We start from the raw sequence: 19,748 nt of genomic DNA, 5'->3' as shown, positions 1-19,748 counted from the left end.
TTGCAATCCTCAGGGTCAGATTTGTAAAATAAATATCAAGTTCACTTTTGTCACATTTTGTTAGTGCTGCAGATCCCCATTAATTTTCGGCCTTATTTTATACTACACATATTAAGCATGTACTTGTATGTCCTTCATACTCTTGGAATGTTGACACTTCCCATCAGAAAAGCAGATTGATTCTTGGTTTCGAACTTAGCCCTATTTCTAAAGTGGTTACATTACTGTACCACTTCCCAACCTTGTTCGAAATCTGGGTGTGCAGGGTTAAATGGAAGACGGGAGCTTTCAAATTCGGTTAAGGCGATCTGAAACGTTGGCATCCTCAAAATTAGGATATTGCAACGCTGAATATTGCTGTAGTCCACACCCTTTAGTGTGTAAACTGCAGCTGAAGATAGTATGTAAAAGTATTCTGGTTATTCCTTCTCCATATTCAAATAGTTTTTATTTTGAAATATAGCAATCACCGGTGGGAAAAACAGGGGTGGTTGTAAACTTGGGGACTACAATGAGGCTAGGGGCATCAGTCCACATATTTTATTACGAACTATACTATTCACCATTTATTTCTGCAGTTGGGTGCTAAACATGGGATTCTAAAGCTTCCATACACGCCAAGGAGCATCTTTACTCTAAACAGAAACTCATGTCGGGGACTATATAAACTTCTGATGGTAGAGATTGGTCTTTTTCTGCTTTGCCGTAGTGGAGACTGCTCTCAAATTGAATTTGGCTGTGTAGAGGATGCCAACTCTGCACTTTCATCTTTTGTTACAAGGAACCTGTATTCACCAAAAGTAGTAACATTCAAGTGGCATTGGTATGTTGGGGAAATGGGTCAGTGTTCCCGCTCTAGTAATATGGAGGACCAAGAGGCTCTGGGTCAATATATGAAATGTACATTGGCCAGCCAGTTCCTTAGTTTGCATTGTGCGATTTTTGTCATTTTATTTGTGGAGTGCTATTTTCCCTGTTCTCATTTTAAACCATGTGTTTCTAAAACCACAATGAATGAAGCCAACCTTGTGAAAATGTTGTTTTTTATTGAATCAAAAAGGCAGTTATGCAGTGCAAAAAAAGTTAATGAACGGGCATTAGATAAAAAATAATGATCAACTGTCTAAAAGAGGGAGGGAGCTAAAAAAAGAGAGACAACTGAAACACTGCTCTTTTTGGCAGAAGAGAAATCCTGTATGTGATATTTTGTAACATAACTAATTAGTCACATTGGATGGCAAACCCATCAGTATTTCACGTTTTGGCACCACACATATATCAGTGAACATAGCTGAGAGAAATGTATCTGTAGGTCACAAATACATTTTAATTTCATGTATTGGCCATTGCAAATGTGTACATTCTTACAGACAGATGAACCAAAAGAGTGGTAAATGTTCTAGTTTCCTTTAGTTGGATAACGTGGCATTGCCAAGGTTTTGTTGCTGCAAGCCTACTAGGGGACGTGGTCCTGTGGTCTTAAGTTGCCATTACAAGTCCATATGAGTGACCTCAACGAATCTATTCATCAACGTCAAATCACAATATACTTATATGCCATGAAACCTGCCCTGATCCTTCTGCTAAACCTCATGCTGCGTAACTTTGCTGGTGAGGCCATAATAGTGTTGGGAAAGGCTTTGTAGGACCGCATACATCACTAGAGAGCTCTTGAACAGGGGGGCTTTTGAAAAAGGAGAACGTATTGGACCTACCAATTGGTGAAGGGCGTTGTACAATGTATGAAATGGGCAAAACTAGGAAGAAATATTCAACTGCTAGAATTATTTGTATTCAACGTCTTATTCATTGTCGTCTAGAAGCAATATATTCTGAGTGAACTTCCTATTACAGAGATTTAATTAAACGTAGCAAAATTAAAACGCAACAACCCCTGCCTCCTCCCTCCTTGAATATCCCATGGAGGAGACCAGCTGAGCACATCAGTCTTGCTGCTTCGCCGCATTGGCGCATTCAGAGCCTTGCTTTTGCTCACCCAAGTGGGGGTATTGTTTGAGGCCTTAATTTAGGAAGACAAGGTCTTACAAGCATATCTATAGTGCAGCGTATATGCAGAATTGGCACCAGCAATGGACTTTCTGTCTGAAAGCATTGGCCACACGTATGCATTCTGCCTTTGAAGTACAGTGAATACAAGAAAAGAAATATACCATTGTGAAGCGAACAACTGGTTTTTGAAACTATTGCATATACATATGAACTGTTCTTAACTCTAATTTGAATATGAAGTTGTTACTACTGGTTTATGCGGCCAAAAAACTAGAAGGATTCCCTTTGTTTTTTGTACATATCATAAAGTCTATTATTAGTTCAGGCGGTTTCAATACATAGATGCATCTTTAGGCAGGATCACATAACCTGTTTCAAACTGATAGATTTCATAGTCTCAAGTTCTATGGGCATGAGAGGTCCTTGACTTCAGAGGTAAAACTTTACTATGGGGTTCCAAACCCACACAAATGCTGCAAAGTCTGCTTCAGTTATAAAACATTTGCTCCATGGCTATCATGTTCCATAGATGATGCAGCCATTGGTAATGTGTAGGAGGTGCTGCCTCCTTCCGGGATTTTGCAATTTGAAGTTTAACCGTGGTGATGAATGTTCAGAGTACTTTCCTTTTTCTCGTGGCTGGGCCCTCAATAGTTGAGTCCATCGCCCCAGCAACAACCACTTAGGACAAAATGGTGGATCTCAATCTAGAATCGTTTTAATGGAGGAGTGTATCTCGTTCCAGAATGAAGACCTCTTCGTGCAGGTCTGGGCATGCTGCATTTCCTCCAGCACCTGTCGGAAGCTCTGGGAAAATGTTTTTAAGTCGCATCTGCGCGAATACCGCACCAACAAGTCTTATAGGCAACCTCCCTGAGTTGAGTTGATATACCTACCCCTTGAGAAGTAACCCAAAGCATTACCCAGGAGGCCTCCATTATATTTTACTTTAAAGCTTTCTCCCACTTTGTGATGAAACTCTAGTGGGTCTGCTTTTCTGCATTTTATGATTTGTAGAGATTGGTGATTGTTTGGTACCTTCCCGATGAGTGATGAATTTCTCTAGAGGTGTGTGTTGTCTATGGGCAGTCACCTCACTATGTAAATTAGTATAACATGTTGAAATGTTAGCTTAGAACTGCTATATGCCATGGAATATCGTTTTATAGCAATGTGTAACATACATTTAGGAAGTTCAGGAAATCATCTTTTACAGAATGTAAACTGTAAAAGTAATGGTGTAAATGGAAGATTTGCAGATCATGCTAATGGTATGACTTTCAGGTGTCCCTCCCAAGTCACACTTCAAGTGTGCATGTTAAAAGGGCAGTTACATATCCTGAAATGTTGAAGCACACCCTTCTCTCTGGACAGTTTAATATTGTGTTTACCGGAGTACGTGTTTCAGTTGGGGTTCATGCAGTCTCGATTTAGGCATACTGAAGCAAATGAGAAGGCTTATACACAAAACTACAATTGTCCTCTGACTCAGCACAGTTTGCATTGCCTTGGAAAGCACTCTGCTGCGGTTGAGGAATCTGGGCTCTGATGCACCATAATAAAGAGGCCCCCATACTGTGGTATGAGTTCTCGAAGGGCATGTCAGAAGAAATGGACACAAAGTAGAAAAATGACCTTTCTCATGATGACTTTAGGAGGTGATCCTATTTGGATATATGTTGTCAAGCTGGTGTTTCCTTCCTGCTGACGCTGTAGAGAATACTGCATTGAATGTGAGACACGAGGTCAGTGTTTGAAGGGTGAATGAACATGAAAATAACTTTATTTCGAGGTGATTGGGTCCTCCGACGTATTCCATATCTATGACAGTAATCGCCACAGCTGTGCTGCTTTGGAAAATCTTTCTGCGTCCTGCATCAATGACATAGGTAGGACGCCCGTAGCCTCAGTTCCGTTTTTTCCGCAAATGTGTTGGCTTCGGAGATCTCGACGCGCCTCGATTCTACTGAATCTTGTTCTTTCGGTTCTTTGAACCTGTTTCTTCGTTAAAGCTATTTGTAAGCATGTAGTCTTCGGCTTCTTCTAGCCCACGGTCTGGGTTTAAGTGTCAGGTGTGCAGGTCCAAGATGTCGCTAACGGATACGCACGACGCTTGCCTCTGGTGCCTCGGGGAGGACCATGATACGGACGACTGTCGACTGCCAATCGCTCACATCAAAGGCCTTGCAGGAGCATAAGAAGAAGCTGTCGGTCGGTAAGGTGGCCGAGCCCCGGAAGTCGCGTTCCACTGGTCTTTCGACGGACGATTCGAGGGGCGACTCTTCGCATCGTCGTCGGGAGTCTGGGGGTTCTCGGTCTGGGAGTCGGTCCTGCCATTCCTCTGCCTCTTCGAGGCACTCCAGGAAGCGCTGTCACCGGTCGCCTTCCCCATCCTCTTCCGAGGACTCCGGCTGTCTGCAGGTTGCTTGTCCCAACAAGCATTCCACTCCTGAGGAATGGGATTCCTTCCAAAAGGAGATGTTGGCGATTTTTCAATCGCAGGGCTCTGGTCCGTCCGCACAGTCTGAGGACGCCGGTCGTGGCCGTGCTAGAGAGATCGCTCGTCCGCCTTCGGACTCGAGCAGTCGCCGCGACCACCAGGCACCTTCGAGGTCCCGGTCAGACAAGGATGGTTGCGCTAGACATGCCTGTTCCAGGTCCCTGTCCTCGACACCCTCGAGACCGCGAGAACCTGTGAAGTCTTCGAGGAAGACATCGACACCGGCAGCGCCGAGGTCGTCGACAGACTCTCTCGAGGACCCGCCTCCGAGGAAGTCGTCGGCGCCCAGGCTGTCGAGAGACACGCTCGGGGCTCTGCCCTCGAGGCCTGTGTCAACGCCGTCGAAGCTGTCGGCGCCGCGCCCGACGCCAATTCCATTGATGCCTTTCGAGGCGGCTTTGTCGGGGATACCTCGTGGTACGGGGCAACCCCCTCAGAAAGGCTCTGGCTAAGGCAAAACATGTCTTTGTTCCTTTTTCGGTTCCCTCTTTCCAGCCTCTGGATTATATTTCTGAGGTAGATGAGGGGTCTGAGGAAGGTGTGGTTCCTGCAGAGGTCCCTGATGACATTGTTTCTGGTCATAGCCAGCTTGAGGTCCTGCGCCAGTCATTGCATGACGCCAATGGGCTCGACACCTCTCCGGAGGTGGAATTTGGTAGGCCTGAGCCTGGCACGCATGCCGAATCCTTATCGGGGCCTGATGTCGAGGGTCACAGATTACCTGGGGTGGTCTGCCCCCCCCCCTGGGGATTTTCAGCAGGATGACCTGACTGATATCCTGGACCATGGTCCACCAACTGACCTGGTGCTGCCATTCCATATGGCCTTGCAGGGAAGGGTGGCTGCGGCTTGGACTTCTCCGGAGAGTCTCCCGGCAGTGAGCAAGTCCTTGCCGAAGAAATATCGCCCAGCCAGTGGCGTCCCCTGCTACTTGACCACGCACCCCACTCCGGAAAGTTTGGTGGTGCAGGCAGCTACAGCCCCCGCAAAGCAGGTGTCGTACCCTACCATCCTTCCTGATAGGGACGACAAACATTTTGACGGCTGGGCGAAGAAGGTATTTTCTTCTGGGGGTAAGGCGCTTCAGGCTGCCAACTCCGTTTGTGCCTTGTCTCGTTTCACGCACACTCTGTGGAACTGCATTTCCCTAGCGGCTGATCATATTCCCGAAGGGGAGGAACGGGATGGTTTCCTTGCTATCGTGCAGGATGGCAAAGATACCATGTGTGAGTCCGTTCAGTCGGGTCTGGACATGGTTGATTGCGTCAGCCGGTCCATGGCGGCGAGCACCGTGTTACGCAGGTTTGCGTGGTTGCGGAAGTCGGGGTTTGCTCCTGATGTGCAAGCTCGGCTCCTCAACATGCCCTTTGATGGTGAACATCTTTTTGTCAGCAAGGCTGACGAAAGCCTTGAGGTTGCAGAGTTCCAAAGCTGCAGCAAAGTCATTGGGCGCTACAGTTCACCATCTCTGCCTTTTCGTCCTAGGGGACAGCAATGGAGGGGAGGTTCCTTTCGATATTACTCGTCCTTTAGTAAATCGAGAGGAGCTGCAAGTCAAGGGGCAACCGTAGGAGTGCCAGAGGTGGAAAACAAGGTACTCGAGGTGCCAAGGCCACGCAAGCAGTTGCCTCTTTGCCCTCAGGCACTGCCGCAGCAACTCAGTCCTGAGGCTCATGCTTCTCCGTTTGGGGGAAGGCTGGCGCACCATCTGGTAGAATGGCGTGCCATTACTTCAGATGGGTGGGTTCTGGAGATCATAGCCCACGGCTACTGTCTTCCTTTCCGGCAAAGGCCTCACGACAAACCACGAGGAAATCTCTCTTTGAAGAGTCCAGATCCCCTCCTTGCGCAGGAAATTCAGTCCCTGCTGGAGAAAGGCGCCATAGAACTGGTGCCTGTAGCGGAGAGGAACAAGGGATGGTATTCCCCTTATTTTTTGATTTCGAAGACAGACGGGGGATTGAGACCCATCATCGACTTGCGCAGTTGGAACAAGCTCCTCAGGAAGGACAAGTTCAAGATGGTTCTCTTTCTCAAGCCCTCCAGGCCCTTCAACTTCAGGACTGGTTGGTGTCTCTTGACCTCAAGGACGCTTATTTTCATGTGCTGATCCATCCAAAGCACAAGAAATACCTGAGGTTCGCGGTTGGCGACTCGCACTTTCAGTTTCGGGTCCTGCCGTTCGGATTGACCTCCGCCTGAGGGTCTTCACCAAGCTCATGGTGCTGGTGGCAGCGCATCTCGGGCAAGGGGGGATTCACTTCTACCCCTACCTGGACGATTGGTTGATCAGGGCGCGCTCTCCCGAGCAAGTCCTGGATCATCTGTCAGTCACCTGCCACTCCCTCAACTTCAAGAAGTGCGACTTGACGCCAACACAGCGGCTCCAGTACATCGGAGCGGTGCTAGCCACGTCCCTGGGGCAGTGTTTTCCTCCCCAGGTGAGGGCTCGCCACATTCAGCAGATGGTGCACAAGTTTCAGCATGCCCAGAGTCTCCCAGCGTTCGAGTTCTTGAGGTTGCTCGGCCTCATTGCATCCTGCATTCGTCTGGTGCCGGAGGCGAGGTTGCAGATGAGATCTCTGCAATGGGCTCTCAAGCTCCAATGGTCGCAATCCTCCGGCAGGATGTCGGACCCCTTCAGGTGCCGCCCTCGGTCGCCCAGGACATTCTGTGGTGGGCCGTCAAAGGCAACCTGATGGGGGGTGGGGGGCTCTGTTTTGGCTTCCCTGGCCGGAGGTGACAATCGGAATGGGGAGCTCATGCCAACGAGCTGATAGCAGTCGTTGGTCTCCGTCGGAGTCCAGACTCCATATCAATCTGTTGGAGCTGAGGGCCGCCAGGCTTGCCCTGAAGGCTTTTCTGCCGACTCTGCGAGGAAAGAATGTCCTGATTCTGACAGACAACACAGTGGCCATGCACTACCTCAACAAAAAGGGGGGGGGGCAGGGTCACTTCTCTGTGCAGGGCGGCGATGCAGCTCTGGTTCTGGGCCATCAAGCAGGAAATTTCGATCTCGGCAGTTCATCTGGCCGGAGACTAAAATGTGACGGCTGACGCTCTGAGCAGGCAGAGCACGATCTCTCACGAGTGGAGCTGGCTCAGGAGATTCTCCTGGAGATCTTCGCCCTTTGGGAGACCCCTCAAGTGGATCTCTTCGCCTCCAGTGTCAACCGGAAGTGCGAAAGGTTCTGCTTGCCGGCATTTCCTCCAAGAGGAGCCTTAGGAGTTGCGTTTCTGGTGGAGTGGTCCTTCCCACTGCTGTACGCGTTTCCTCCAGTCCCCGTCATCCCGCAAGTGCTGCAGAGGCTACAGAGGTTCGGTTCCCGGATGATCCTCATTGCTCCGGCATGGGCCCGGAGGACGTGGTACCCGGACCTTCTCGACTTGTCCATCTGCCCTCCACGTCGTCTTCCCTACCGAGACGATCTGCTCTCACGGGAGGAGGGTCAGGTTCTATATCCAGAGGTCAGATCCCTCAACCTTCATGCTTGGCCTCTGAAAGGTTGAGGTATAAGGATTGGGACCTCCCTGAAGATGTGATGGAGGTGTTGCTTTCGGCCAAGAGGCCGGCAACCAAGTCCCTGTACTGTTGTTGTTGGAGAAAGTTCTGCGACTGGTGCAGGGTTAAGAATGTGGATCCTTTTTCATGTGACATTCCTGTGGTTCTGTCTTTTTTGCTTTCTTTAGCCCACAGGGGCTTGCAAGTGGGTACCGTTAAAGGTTACCTGGCGGCGCTGTCCATATTTAAGTGCTCGTCTGAGGAGTGTTCTTATTTTAAAATTCCTTAAATTTCTCAGTTTCTGAAAGGGCTCACTAATGTGTTCCCTCCGTCACCTTTCCAGGTGCCCGGTTGGGATTTGAACCTTGTTCTGAAATTCCTTATGGGTGCTCCGTTTGAGCCTTTGCATTCTTGTCCTTTGAGACTGTTGACCCTGAAAACTGTATTTTTAGTTGCGGTCACTTCCACTCACAGAGTGAGTGAGTTACAGGCACTTTCAGTTAAGCCACCCTTCACTGTGTTTCATAAGGAAAGGGGTTGTCCTTCGAGTTCGTCCTTCTTTTCTTCCGAAGGTGGTGTCGGAATTTCATTTAAGCCAGAAGGTTATTCTTCCGGCATTTTATCCTCCTCCGCATCCTTGTAAGGAAGAGGAGAGGCTCCATAGGCTGGACCCTAGAAGAGCTTTGAGTTTCTACATTTCCTGCATGTCCCGGGTCAGAGTGGACGATCGGCTCTTTATTGGTTACGCTGGTAGGCGTTTGGGACAAGCTGTGACTAAGCAGACTGTCTAGATGGATTATCTTGGCAATTTCTGAATGTTACCGTCTGGCGGGTAAGGACCCTTCAGTAGGCTTACGGGCCCATTCGACTAGGGGTATGGCTGCCTCTACTGCCCTGCAGAGGGGTGTTCCTATTCGTAACATGTGTGACGCAGCCACTTGGGCTTCGGTCCATACTTTTGTACACCACTACTCCCTAGATTCTATCCATGGGCAGGATCTGGCCTTTGGCAAGGCGGTCCTTTACTCTGCAATTTTATTGGGCATTCTAAATTTGTATGTTCTAAATTATTTTCCCACCTCCTTACGTTGGTACTGCTTTGGGAGTCTGTCATAGATATGGAATACGTCGGTGGACCCAATCCCCTCGAAGAACAAGTTACTCTTACCTGCTAACGTTCTTTCGATCGGATGGTCCGACGACGTATTCCATATCGCTCCCTCCCTACCTGCCCCACTACAGAATTTCTTATGCAATTGCAGCTAACCTTTCCGCAAGGCTTTCTATGGTCATACTGGCAGACGATTGGTGCCACACGTTCTGGGAAAAAACTACATCTGAGGCTACGAGCGTTGTGCGTCCTACTTATAACATCCGGTGATGTTGGCTTGACGGAGGCCCTCGAGGACAGCGTATCGACATTGACGCAGGACGCAGACGCCGAAAGATTTTCCGAAGCAGCACAGCTGTGGTGATTACTGTCATAGATATGGAATACATCGTCGGTCCATCCCATCGAAAGAACGTTACCAGGTAAGAGAGTAACTTGTTCTTTTAATCCCAATTTTCTCCTTACTCTTGTAGTTCACTGGAATGTTGCTAGTGGGAGTATTTTGTTTCCTTGGGACGCTTTAGGATCTTGTGTATTCAACCCCAGATCAACCGGGTGTCTTCATAACTGGTACTAAGAATTCAAGTAGGTTGTCTTTAACAGACACAAAGCCCCTTCAAAGCAGAAATAAAATGTGTGTTGCGCACACATGGAATAAGAGCCACTTTTTGATAATTAATTTGTAGATTGGATGGGTTTGTATGGACATCCTTTTTTGCGTGGACACCCGGTTTGCATTCACCTTTCCTACTTAACTTGCGGTTCTCTTTAGATTTCACCCCACCCTCCTTCAAGATGCTACAAATTCATTGTGTGGTGGTCACCCTTGTGACGGGGGAAGGATTCGCAGAATAACGGATGTACTTAGCAGAACTGCCTTCCAATTATGAATTGTTATTAATGAAATCCATATACATTTTAGACTGCTAAACGTTTATTTCTCAGGATTTGCAACAGAGGATGTTGCCTATCGATCAATTGCCCAACTGTGGAACATAAAGATATGAGTTATGATCTCGCCAACCCCCTCCCAATGTGACCAATTGTATGATCCTGTGAAAATCAATGTTTTTCTAGTCCCTCTGTTCCTTTATCTGCTATAAATGGAAATGCTTGGAAAGGGTATTACACTGTATAGAAAAGAAAATTGCACTGGGCATGTGCTGTCCCTTACCGTAGCTGTGCCATGCCTCATTTTAAAATGTCAATCTCCATACAACTCCTCTCGATTTGCAATGCTTACATGAAATTCAATGAAAAGCTCTCTAAAAGAAATCCCCCTAACACGTGTTCTACTGAATCTACAAAGAGCTTAGCATAACTCATTCAATATGAAAGAACTGTGATCTGTATATAGACACACTCTACCTTTTCAACCACACCCCTGCAGTTCACTGTTGAACATCAAGTAATCTCTTATATTCATGGACAGAAGAACTTTGAAATTAAAGGCTCTCTGACTTCTCTTGCATTTTTAGAAAAGAAACTGTTTCACATAGCCGGAATACAGTGCCGGTTAGGATGACTTTAAATCACAACTGCTCCATGTTATTTAAAAAAAAAACACAGACTAACCCTTCCCTTGTAATATGGTCTAGAGACGAACCAAGTTCATCTTGCAGAGTTTTGAATCTTATAATGCTTAGTTTCTTGCACAACGGAACCTAGCAATCGTCATTGTCAAGGGTAATCGGTAAATGTTCCCATCCACTGTTCCAAATGACAGTATCTGGCTTTTGCACTTTTTTGGTTGATACTCAAAATGAGAGCACGCCCATTGAAAAGAAAATTGCATTACAAATGTGTACATCTTAAGACTGAGAAGCATATGAACTGTGACGAATCTGATAACCCTTTTCAGTGATTCCCTGGAAAGAAGCTTCTCTTTCATGGCCAGGGAAAGGCACAAGGTACCTGACCGGGCTATCTGCGGTAGGATCACGTGAGCGAGGACAAGCTCCAGGGAGACAGAAAAAGACTGAGTCAAAGCAACCCTTCAGGCATAACGTTTAGAGAGAACCATGTGCCAGTGCAACACTCCTACATGGCTTATTTTAATACAGATACTGACTTTCCAGGTTTTTCTACCCCCAAACTTAATCTACACCCACCCCCCTTTTTGGTACTTGAGATGAGGAAGAGGGATAGAGTAATGTGGATGACTGGACACGGTAAACCAATGCTGCCTTCTAATAATTGGAAACTGTAGAGGAAGACCGGGACATTTAAAAAGGACACAGGTGAACCGAATTGGGAAGAATGAGGGAACCAGAGACGAGACAGGCACCCTATGGATGCTGAAACTGTGGAGGACACCGAAGATGAGCAGACTGCAGAGCGCAGTGTAGAGGCCAAAGGACATGGTGTTCTGAGGAGCCATGTCGAGAGAGGTTCACCGCTTTTCTGTTTTGGGCAGCCGGAGCTGCCGAACACAGAGGAAGGCAAAGCGGGAAGTGAACAACCCACAAGACACACTGCCAGCCAATGGACCGCAAGCTCAGACGCCGGTGAAACACGAACGCTGAAGATGCCGCACAGAACTGGTAAGCCAAGGGAGAGTGAACGGATTGCTGGGATGCTTCTAAATGAATGCTGTGCACTGCGTACTATGCGAGAAAACCTAAGACCGTGAAATCAATATTGCTGCGAATACTGTTGAGAGAAAAAGCCTAAGTAAAGGCAGTACAATAAGTGCCGATACGAACATGCGGAGACCAAGAGCCTAAGCAAAGGCAGTGGTGTTAGTGAGAAAGGGTTGCTGACCCAATATTGGAGAAGTGTTGTGAGCTGGATAAAAGAGAAAGTGAACCAAAGGCAGAGAAGCCCTGGCAGGCTAGTAAACCAGGCAGTGAGTCTGGGACTCGCACTCAAGCAAGAAAGTGAAGATGCCCTGAGTAAACCTGGAGTACGAAGATAAAGGATAAAAAGTGAAGGTTCATACCACTAGTTCAGGAGCAACGAACAATATCCTTGCAGGAGAGTATACCAGGAAAAGGAAGAAGGATTGAAAAAGTGTGTAACAGAGAAGGGAAGACTCATACCCATTTAAGGACTTAAGGGAACTATGTTGTGATTCAAGAGAACTGTGTCTTGATTCAAGACAATTGTATATTTCTGAGGAGGCTCATGGGAAGCATTTCCCACCTTGGAACTGAGATGAAATATTATCAAAACCACCAGACGGAATCTAGGGGTTGGGAAGCCTCCCTTTCCTAGTGGAACTATAATTTTCTGCACCTTAGAACTTGAAACCTCAAGAGAAATCTATAGCTCTGAGAAATCCCCATTTCACCTTGTATTTAGTTTAGAGTGTAAATGTCAGTTTCGGATTTTGGACACAGGACTGAAGATGCTTTGTTTAACATCTTGACACAGACGTTCCGTAGTTTTGTTGAGGCTGGGAAACCCCTCCTAGAGCTAGGGAAAGCTAGGATTTCCCCAACCCCTTTTTTTTATTTTGAAAATAATAGTTCATAACGAAAACATAATCTGCCACTGCGTCTGAGTCTTACTCTTGACCCCTTACAGAACCCAGAGGGGGGTTCACTGTATATCGATTTTTACAGCTTATGACCTTATATGTTAAAGGTGAAGTAAATGAATAGCAGCACAATCTTCTCAACCTGTACTTTCTTTACCCAACAAACACTTTGCTAAATTGAGGGGATAGTGTTTGTACGTTTCCTGAAAAATGGTATGGCTATGTTCACTTTGTTCACTTCAGCAGCATGTGGAATGCTACCTTAATTTGTTTATTTCCATGTTAATTTAATTATCTAATTTAAGCCAGTAACCAACATTGTAAAATTGTATACATTGTGATATGCTTGTTATTCAATTCAATTTTCTAGATCAATATGTTAATGAAAAGATTTTAACAAGCGTGTGTAAAATAATAAAAATGTAAAAACTAGTCCATGGGAGGCAGCACCAAGCTGCATTACTGCATCTCATGACTCTGGTTAGATGCTAGAAAACTTGTCAATGAAGTATTTTCAATATTTGCTTTCCTTCCCCTGCATTGTTTGCTTAGCAGGACATGAGGAATAGTTGTAGCAACACAAAACCATTTAAAAATAATTTGGAACCAATGGTATGCAAATAGGGTATTTCTAACTTCCAGCTGTGATGCTGATCACTTCAGTTCTGCCACCCATCTACTAGCCTTGAAACTGTCAAGCTGTGTTACTTGGTTGATTAATAAGGGACGTTACACAATTTTTGGCCCAGATTGGCACAGTTGTCAAAAAGAGTATACTTCGGTTAAAGCCTTGCAGGGCTGCAGATTTATGGCAGCAGTCCCTGCTACTTCATTCTGACTGATCTGTTGCCATTTCATCTACTTTCATTATAAAATCTTTGCGTTTGCTGCTCCAAAATATTAAATGATCACGAACAGTGTGTTAACAGGTAAATGAATGCATGTATTCTGAATCACTTTGACATTTGCACATACTGATCGCAAGCTTTAAATGTACTAAAAATTATTTTAAGAATGTATATTTAATTTTATTTTAGATTTCATAATGTCCGCCTGCTGATCTGTTCAGACAACATTTTGTGGTTATTGTGGCTACGTGAAAGTTTGCTTTGTCTGCCGATAGCATTTTAAGAAACGAGATTAAATGATGCTTAAAATACAGAGCTTGAAATTAGCATTGTGGATCCCAAGCAGCAACAGACCAATTGAAGGTTAGCACGCTTGCTTCTGTTTAGCGCATACACATTTGGGAACAGTTGCTGGTCTGCTTAAATGTTAGTTTGTATTTTTGGGAGGGGCAGTCACCTTTTGTGAATATGCAAACACCACTACTTCCTCCTGGAAACTAAGATAGTCATTGACTTTAGTGGTAACTGATACAATATAACACATCTTAATTAACAATTTGGGAAGATGTTGGGGGACCAGTCCCAAAACCCAAACGATGTACTGCAAGAATTGTGGTAGGGGCCATCCACACAAACAAACTCAGTAGAAGACGGGAACAGATTATTTGTAAGCACAGAGAAAAGGGAACATTGTAAGCAGTGTGATTACAGTGGCCAAACTAAGACCTTTTTCCGTATGGCAAAAGAGATTGTGACAAGTTCAGATTGTTTGGAGCTAAATTCTAGGTTCAATAAGATTTTGGCTATCAAACGATGCAACACTTTGAATTGGGAGGAGTTAAGAAAAGGGTAAGGTAATTTTGTTCTAGGCGTCCTATTTATTGTGTTTTGAGCTGCAATAAAATGGACATCCTGGAAAAGAATAATTAAAGTACGGGTGCTTTGCACTTATGAACAACAATTTATGGTAAAATACTCTCATTTTAGTATGAAGTGTTAAAACTATGCAAGTAATAGTTTTCCAGCAGAATTGGCAAATCACAAATATTTTTCAGACCTCACATTGAAGTGAAAGCAAAGCTCCTCATGCCAAGATAGCTCATGTAATATGTGGCACTGATTCTAGTATTTCTGTTCAGGTCTTAAGGCTGGTGATGTTTATTGGTTTAGTTATTCTAAACAGATGGAGCGATTTCTGGTTGCATTCAAGTCTGGATGGGAAGTACTTCTGTTTGAGTTATTCCATCAGTAACTGTTTCAAAAATGATAGTGTCTGACTATTAAGTCACTTGATCCTTTCAGCTATACCACTTCTGAAATAAACAGTCTTGATGGTCACATTGGTGGTCAAACCCAGGTAGAAGCGGTTTTAGCTGGTACATGGGTAAGAAGTCCACATCTCAGCATCTGTTGGGCGGGGGAACAGACGTTCGTATATTAGCTTTTGAGTCCCTTCCCCTTTATTACGACCAAGGGCCAAAGTGAGTAGAAGAGATCCATCTGCCATGCTATATGGGATTGCACATCCTAAAAAGAGCTTAATTTCATGCTCTGATATGAAGATACATCTTGGTCTGAGGCTTGGTGGAGGGTGTACAGTAAACAGTCAATGAATACCGGTGCATTGGTGCTGATAAGCTATAGCATAAGGATCTGTCCCGTAGCCTTCCTGCGTTATGGAGTCCAGATCATTAATGTGGTGGCATTGGAGTGCAACTAACTTTAATTGGACATTCTATGAGAATAAGGTGCCTGTGAGGTAGCCAGTCCCCTGCTGTATAGTCTATAAGCAGTATACCCACGCGGTTTCTTAACACAACTGTTGTAAAATGATACTAATGCACAATAAAAAAAAGGCAGTTATCTGGATACATTTATCTTAGTCCTGTCTTCTGTCAGTACCAGAATACTAGTTTTCTTTTTTAATAGCAATGTTCCCGTGGAAAGACCACATTTTGTACAGGAGGCACATTCTTGACTCGTTTCCTCTAAGGCACCATTTCCTGTATTTGGGCAACTTCAGGTTCGCAGATATGACAAAGGCCTTTGATCTTCGGATCAATAAACTGAGTGCTAGTGTATTGGCTACCCTTTAAAGTCTTACATTTCTATACAGTCAATGGCATGGTTATTTTCAAGTGGAAAGACACACTTCTACCATACAAAAACTAGCATCCATGCAACGGTCACGGTATCCTAGTTTGTCTGTGTTCCTGTAAATTGACTTCAATTTGAGACTGAAGCTGTACACACTAATCTGCATTTATTGCGTTTGCTTTAGTGAATATGTTGTATTGGCTAATATAAGCTTACCTTAAATATATATTGGTCACTGAATGACAAGTGTTGTTCAGTATTAGCAGCACCTTATGCTTACATAAAAAAGGTTCCAATCATAACCATGCCTGCAGTTCAGTAGCAATTCTTGCTGTATTACACAGGAGGGTGACTATTGTGATTCATACTGCAATCTGCTCAAAACAAGAATGGTTGAAAAAATATGAATCTGGTAATGAGCTGAATGATGATTGAAGACAGTGACAAGGTAGTCTACTTTGCACCCTTGTTCTTTACAACTCAATGCCAAAACTGTGGTGTGTCGAAGCCAACAGCACTTTAATTCTGCATGAACTGTGGATGTACGGGCCATGAACAGAACAAAGCCGCAACCATGCTATCAAATGACGTGCCGACCGCAGTAAGGTATACAGAGGTGGCATAGTCAGGATGCACGTTGCTTGACATACACACTGGAGCCCATAAAGCTTTGTGAAAGTTGCATCAGATTCCGCCAGGGCCCAGGTATGTCTTGTCACATCGCTATGTAGGTCATCCTGCTGCTTTCGTGACTCAATCTTTATCCCTGACCGGGAGATAGTATTGGGACAAAACTAAAAGTGATTAACACTGGAGTGCGTTTGCTACAATTAAGCAGGGCCCAGGTATGCTCACTTCTTGGCTCAGTGACATGATTGAAGGCGGACCAAACTGCCTGAGAACTGGAGCGAGTTGTGGGCACAGGTCCAACCTATTTTGTAGAAGTATTGCACACTTCACAGCATTGTTACCCAAAACTCAGCAAGAATTGGAAAGTATGGATTAATAATGTTGAATTCTGGCCAATGTTGCCCTTGCACTTTACCCTGTATTACATCTAGCCTCACTGCTGCTGTGCCCAGTGGTTGGAGAACTGCACAATTGTCCTAGCAACAGCAGTGCTTAGAAGACCACATAAAGATGTCCATAAAATTCCATTGCAAAATCCAGGTTACGAATACTGTGTTCATGGTTCTTGTGCGAAGAATGAGCAAGGGGAGTTAAAATTTGCTTATGAAGTGTGTAACGCACTTGCGGTGGGATAATGTGGGTGGTTGCCAGGTGTCTTTTCAGCTTGTTGCATTATGACATGCATGTACCATAACCAAGGACCAGCAGGTGAATGTTTTACTCTTGAAGGCACGCCATTGCACACTCACACCAGAAACAATACAGCCTGTTAGGGAAAAAGCTCCAAACACTCTGTCAAGGATAATAAGTATTTATTTTAACAAAATAGGGATGCATCAGCAAAGAACTCTGCTGCTGCCGAAGGTTCTTAGGTTCGTAGGCATGAGCGGTACATTATAAGCACAAACCACGTCACTGATTACTTAATCCTATATAGTACAATGCTACAATGTGGATTGGAGGCGCCCTACACATATAGGGCCTGCTTCATATGGGATGCCAAGCCATTGGTCCATAGCTTGTAATGCATTCACTAAGGTGATTGTGCACCCTCCCTTATGTGCACCCCTGTCCCCCTGCTTCCTAGATGTGCTCTATTAGCACACCCTCCTTCCCAACGCTCTCCCTATGCTTTTGGGATAGTGCATGATTATGGAAATCTATGGAAGGAGAGCTTTTCCTACAGCAGTTAAATCCGAATTAAAATGCAGATTTTGTAAATGCCTTCTTGGAATCATTACCCCTTAACTGCCATGGGTTCCCTGCCCCCCCTAGACCCACCATGCCAAGGCCTTTTTTGGTGATTTCGGTATGTTGCCATTCAATGCCTTGTAACATTTTTGTTACATGAGATATCTCTGCCAAATTTGGCCCCTTTCTTCCCCACATGTAGGCGGTCGTAACGCCACCAAGGAATCCTAGTTTTCCTTAGGGGGGTGAGAGAAAATCACCAAAAAGGGAGATGCATTTTTTTTTCTTCAGAAAATGACAATAAAATGATGTACAAAGAAGCCTGTGGTTTTTTCTTTGTAAGTGCTAGGAAGAAATGGTTTGCTGTGCTGAATTCCCCCATTTTCCAGGCTTTCAAAAACAGGTTGAGTGGAAACCAAAAAACATATTTTGATATGGTTACCAACCGTTTTGTGGAAGGTAGGCGATTTTGGACTTTTTTTCCAATAGGACATGGGTGGACAGAATATAAGAAAAAGGGTAGGAAAGCTGAATACATTTCTGAAAAGTAGACTAAATTCCAAGTTTAGGAAGCAGTGATTTGCGCAGGTCAGGCAACAACTATTTAGGGAAAAATTCCATAGTTTGGGTACAAATCGGGAAAATGACAGAAACAAATATGTAGTGGACATGGTTGGCCCAGTAAGGCAATGGCTTCTGTGGATTTTGAGAAAAACAATGCTACGCTACATTCTCCCAGCTCTTCCAGTTAGGAAATTGCACATTTTTTGTATTTCACAAAACCAGCAATACCACAAGCCAAAAACAGCCATGGTGCACAGGAGTTTTATGCTTACGGCCTAAACAGACGTACTTAGCAAGTGTAAAGAAGGAAAACAAATGTGGTGAGGAAGGGCAAGCATGCATTTTTTTGAAAGAGCACAGGCGGAACATTTGAAGGGTAGGTGACTTGTGCAGGTTACAAAAGTGTATAGTGCCTAAAGTAGCGACTAAATGTAGGTCACATTTGGGAAATGAAAGGGTTGTGTGACAAAGGGCAGCAGCAAATGGGTCAAAACGTTTTGAAAACCATACAAACACAACAAATGTTGTACCTTCTCGCGTTCCCACAGGTGTCCCGATGAAAACGGTACCTCGTATGTGTGTGTGCGCGCCTACCTGGCCGCAAAGGAAAAGCCTAAAGCACTGGCTACTACCCCAAGTATTTCGGCAGAGCAGATTTTCAGGAATTTTGCTCATGTGGACAACCGACAGATTTGGTCCTATGGTGTCGAAGCCACCAAGGAAAACGGGCGAACACCATGCATTTCCGAAAAGAGGACACCCGTGGGAATCCACAGAGGTCTGACTTGCACAAATCGGCCCAGAATGTATTAACCACAAACCCCGGCAAAGTGGCGAAAAAAACAAACTTCGCACATTTCACTGTGCTCACCCACCGAAACACGCCGCCAACAACACAGGGCTTACCTTCCCGCATTCCCACAGGTGTCCCGACGAAAACAGTACCTCACATGTGTGGGAGCAACTACCTGGATGCAACCAGAAAAGGCTAAACCACTGCTATCTCCCAAAGGGTTTGGGGAGCCAACCTAGAGTTTGGGGCTGGGGTGTCGCAGCGACCAATGAAAACAAGGAACCCCATGCATTTCAGATAAGACGACACCCGTGGGAATCCAGATGTATGACTTGTACGAATTGCCCCAGAATTTATTACCCACCAGCAATGGCAAAGACCCACATGGGAGATGGGTGCCCAAGGCCAGGGACATTACCCCTGACTTTCCTGGAGGTGTCGCTGGCCTGCGTTACAGCTTCTCCCTTCTGGGAAAGTTCTGGGGCCATGCCGGAGCACCCCGAAACTGCTGCTGGGCTTGGGTACGGTCAAACTACATGGGAGACAGCCATCCAAGTCCAGGGACATCACCCCGGACCATCCTGGTGCGCGGGCCAGGCTGCGATACAGAATTTGCCTTGGGGGAGGGAAGGGGACCCTGCCGGGGCTCCCTGGAGCTGCCGCTGTGTTTGGGGACGGTACACCCACATGGTAAATGGATGTGCAAGGCTGGGGACATCACCTCCAACCGTCCTGGAGTTCTTGATGGCCTGTGTTTACAGCTTTTCCCCACCAGGGAGTCCCGGCAGTGTGCCAATACCTCCCTGAAGGGAAAAGCTGTAACGCAGCCCAGCGAGAACTCCAGGACCGTTGGAGGTGATGTCCCCAGCCTTGGACATCCGTTTACCATGTGGGTGTACCGTCCCCAAGCACAGCGGCAGCTCCAGGGACACATGGGAGGCAACCGATCCCAGGGAAACACCAATGTTCTTCTGGCATGGGGGGCAATATGTGGCCTGCCCCTCCAATTGTGTCCCAGCCC

This window comes from Ambystoma mexicanum, chromosome 11 (genome assembly GCF_040938575.1).
Source record: "Ambystoma mexicanum isolate Mex_15411 chromosome 11, UKY_AmexF1_1, whole genome shotgun sequence".
NCBI lineage: Eukaryota > Metazoa > Chordata > Amphibia > Caudata > Ambystomatidae > Ambystoma > Ambystoma mexicanum.
The sequence above is the reverse complement of the archived record's forward strand: the minus strand, read 5'-3'. Positions refer to the sequence as shown.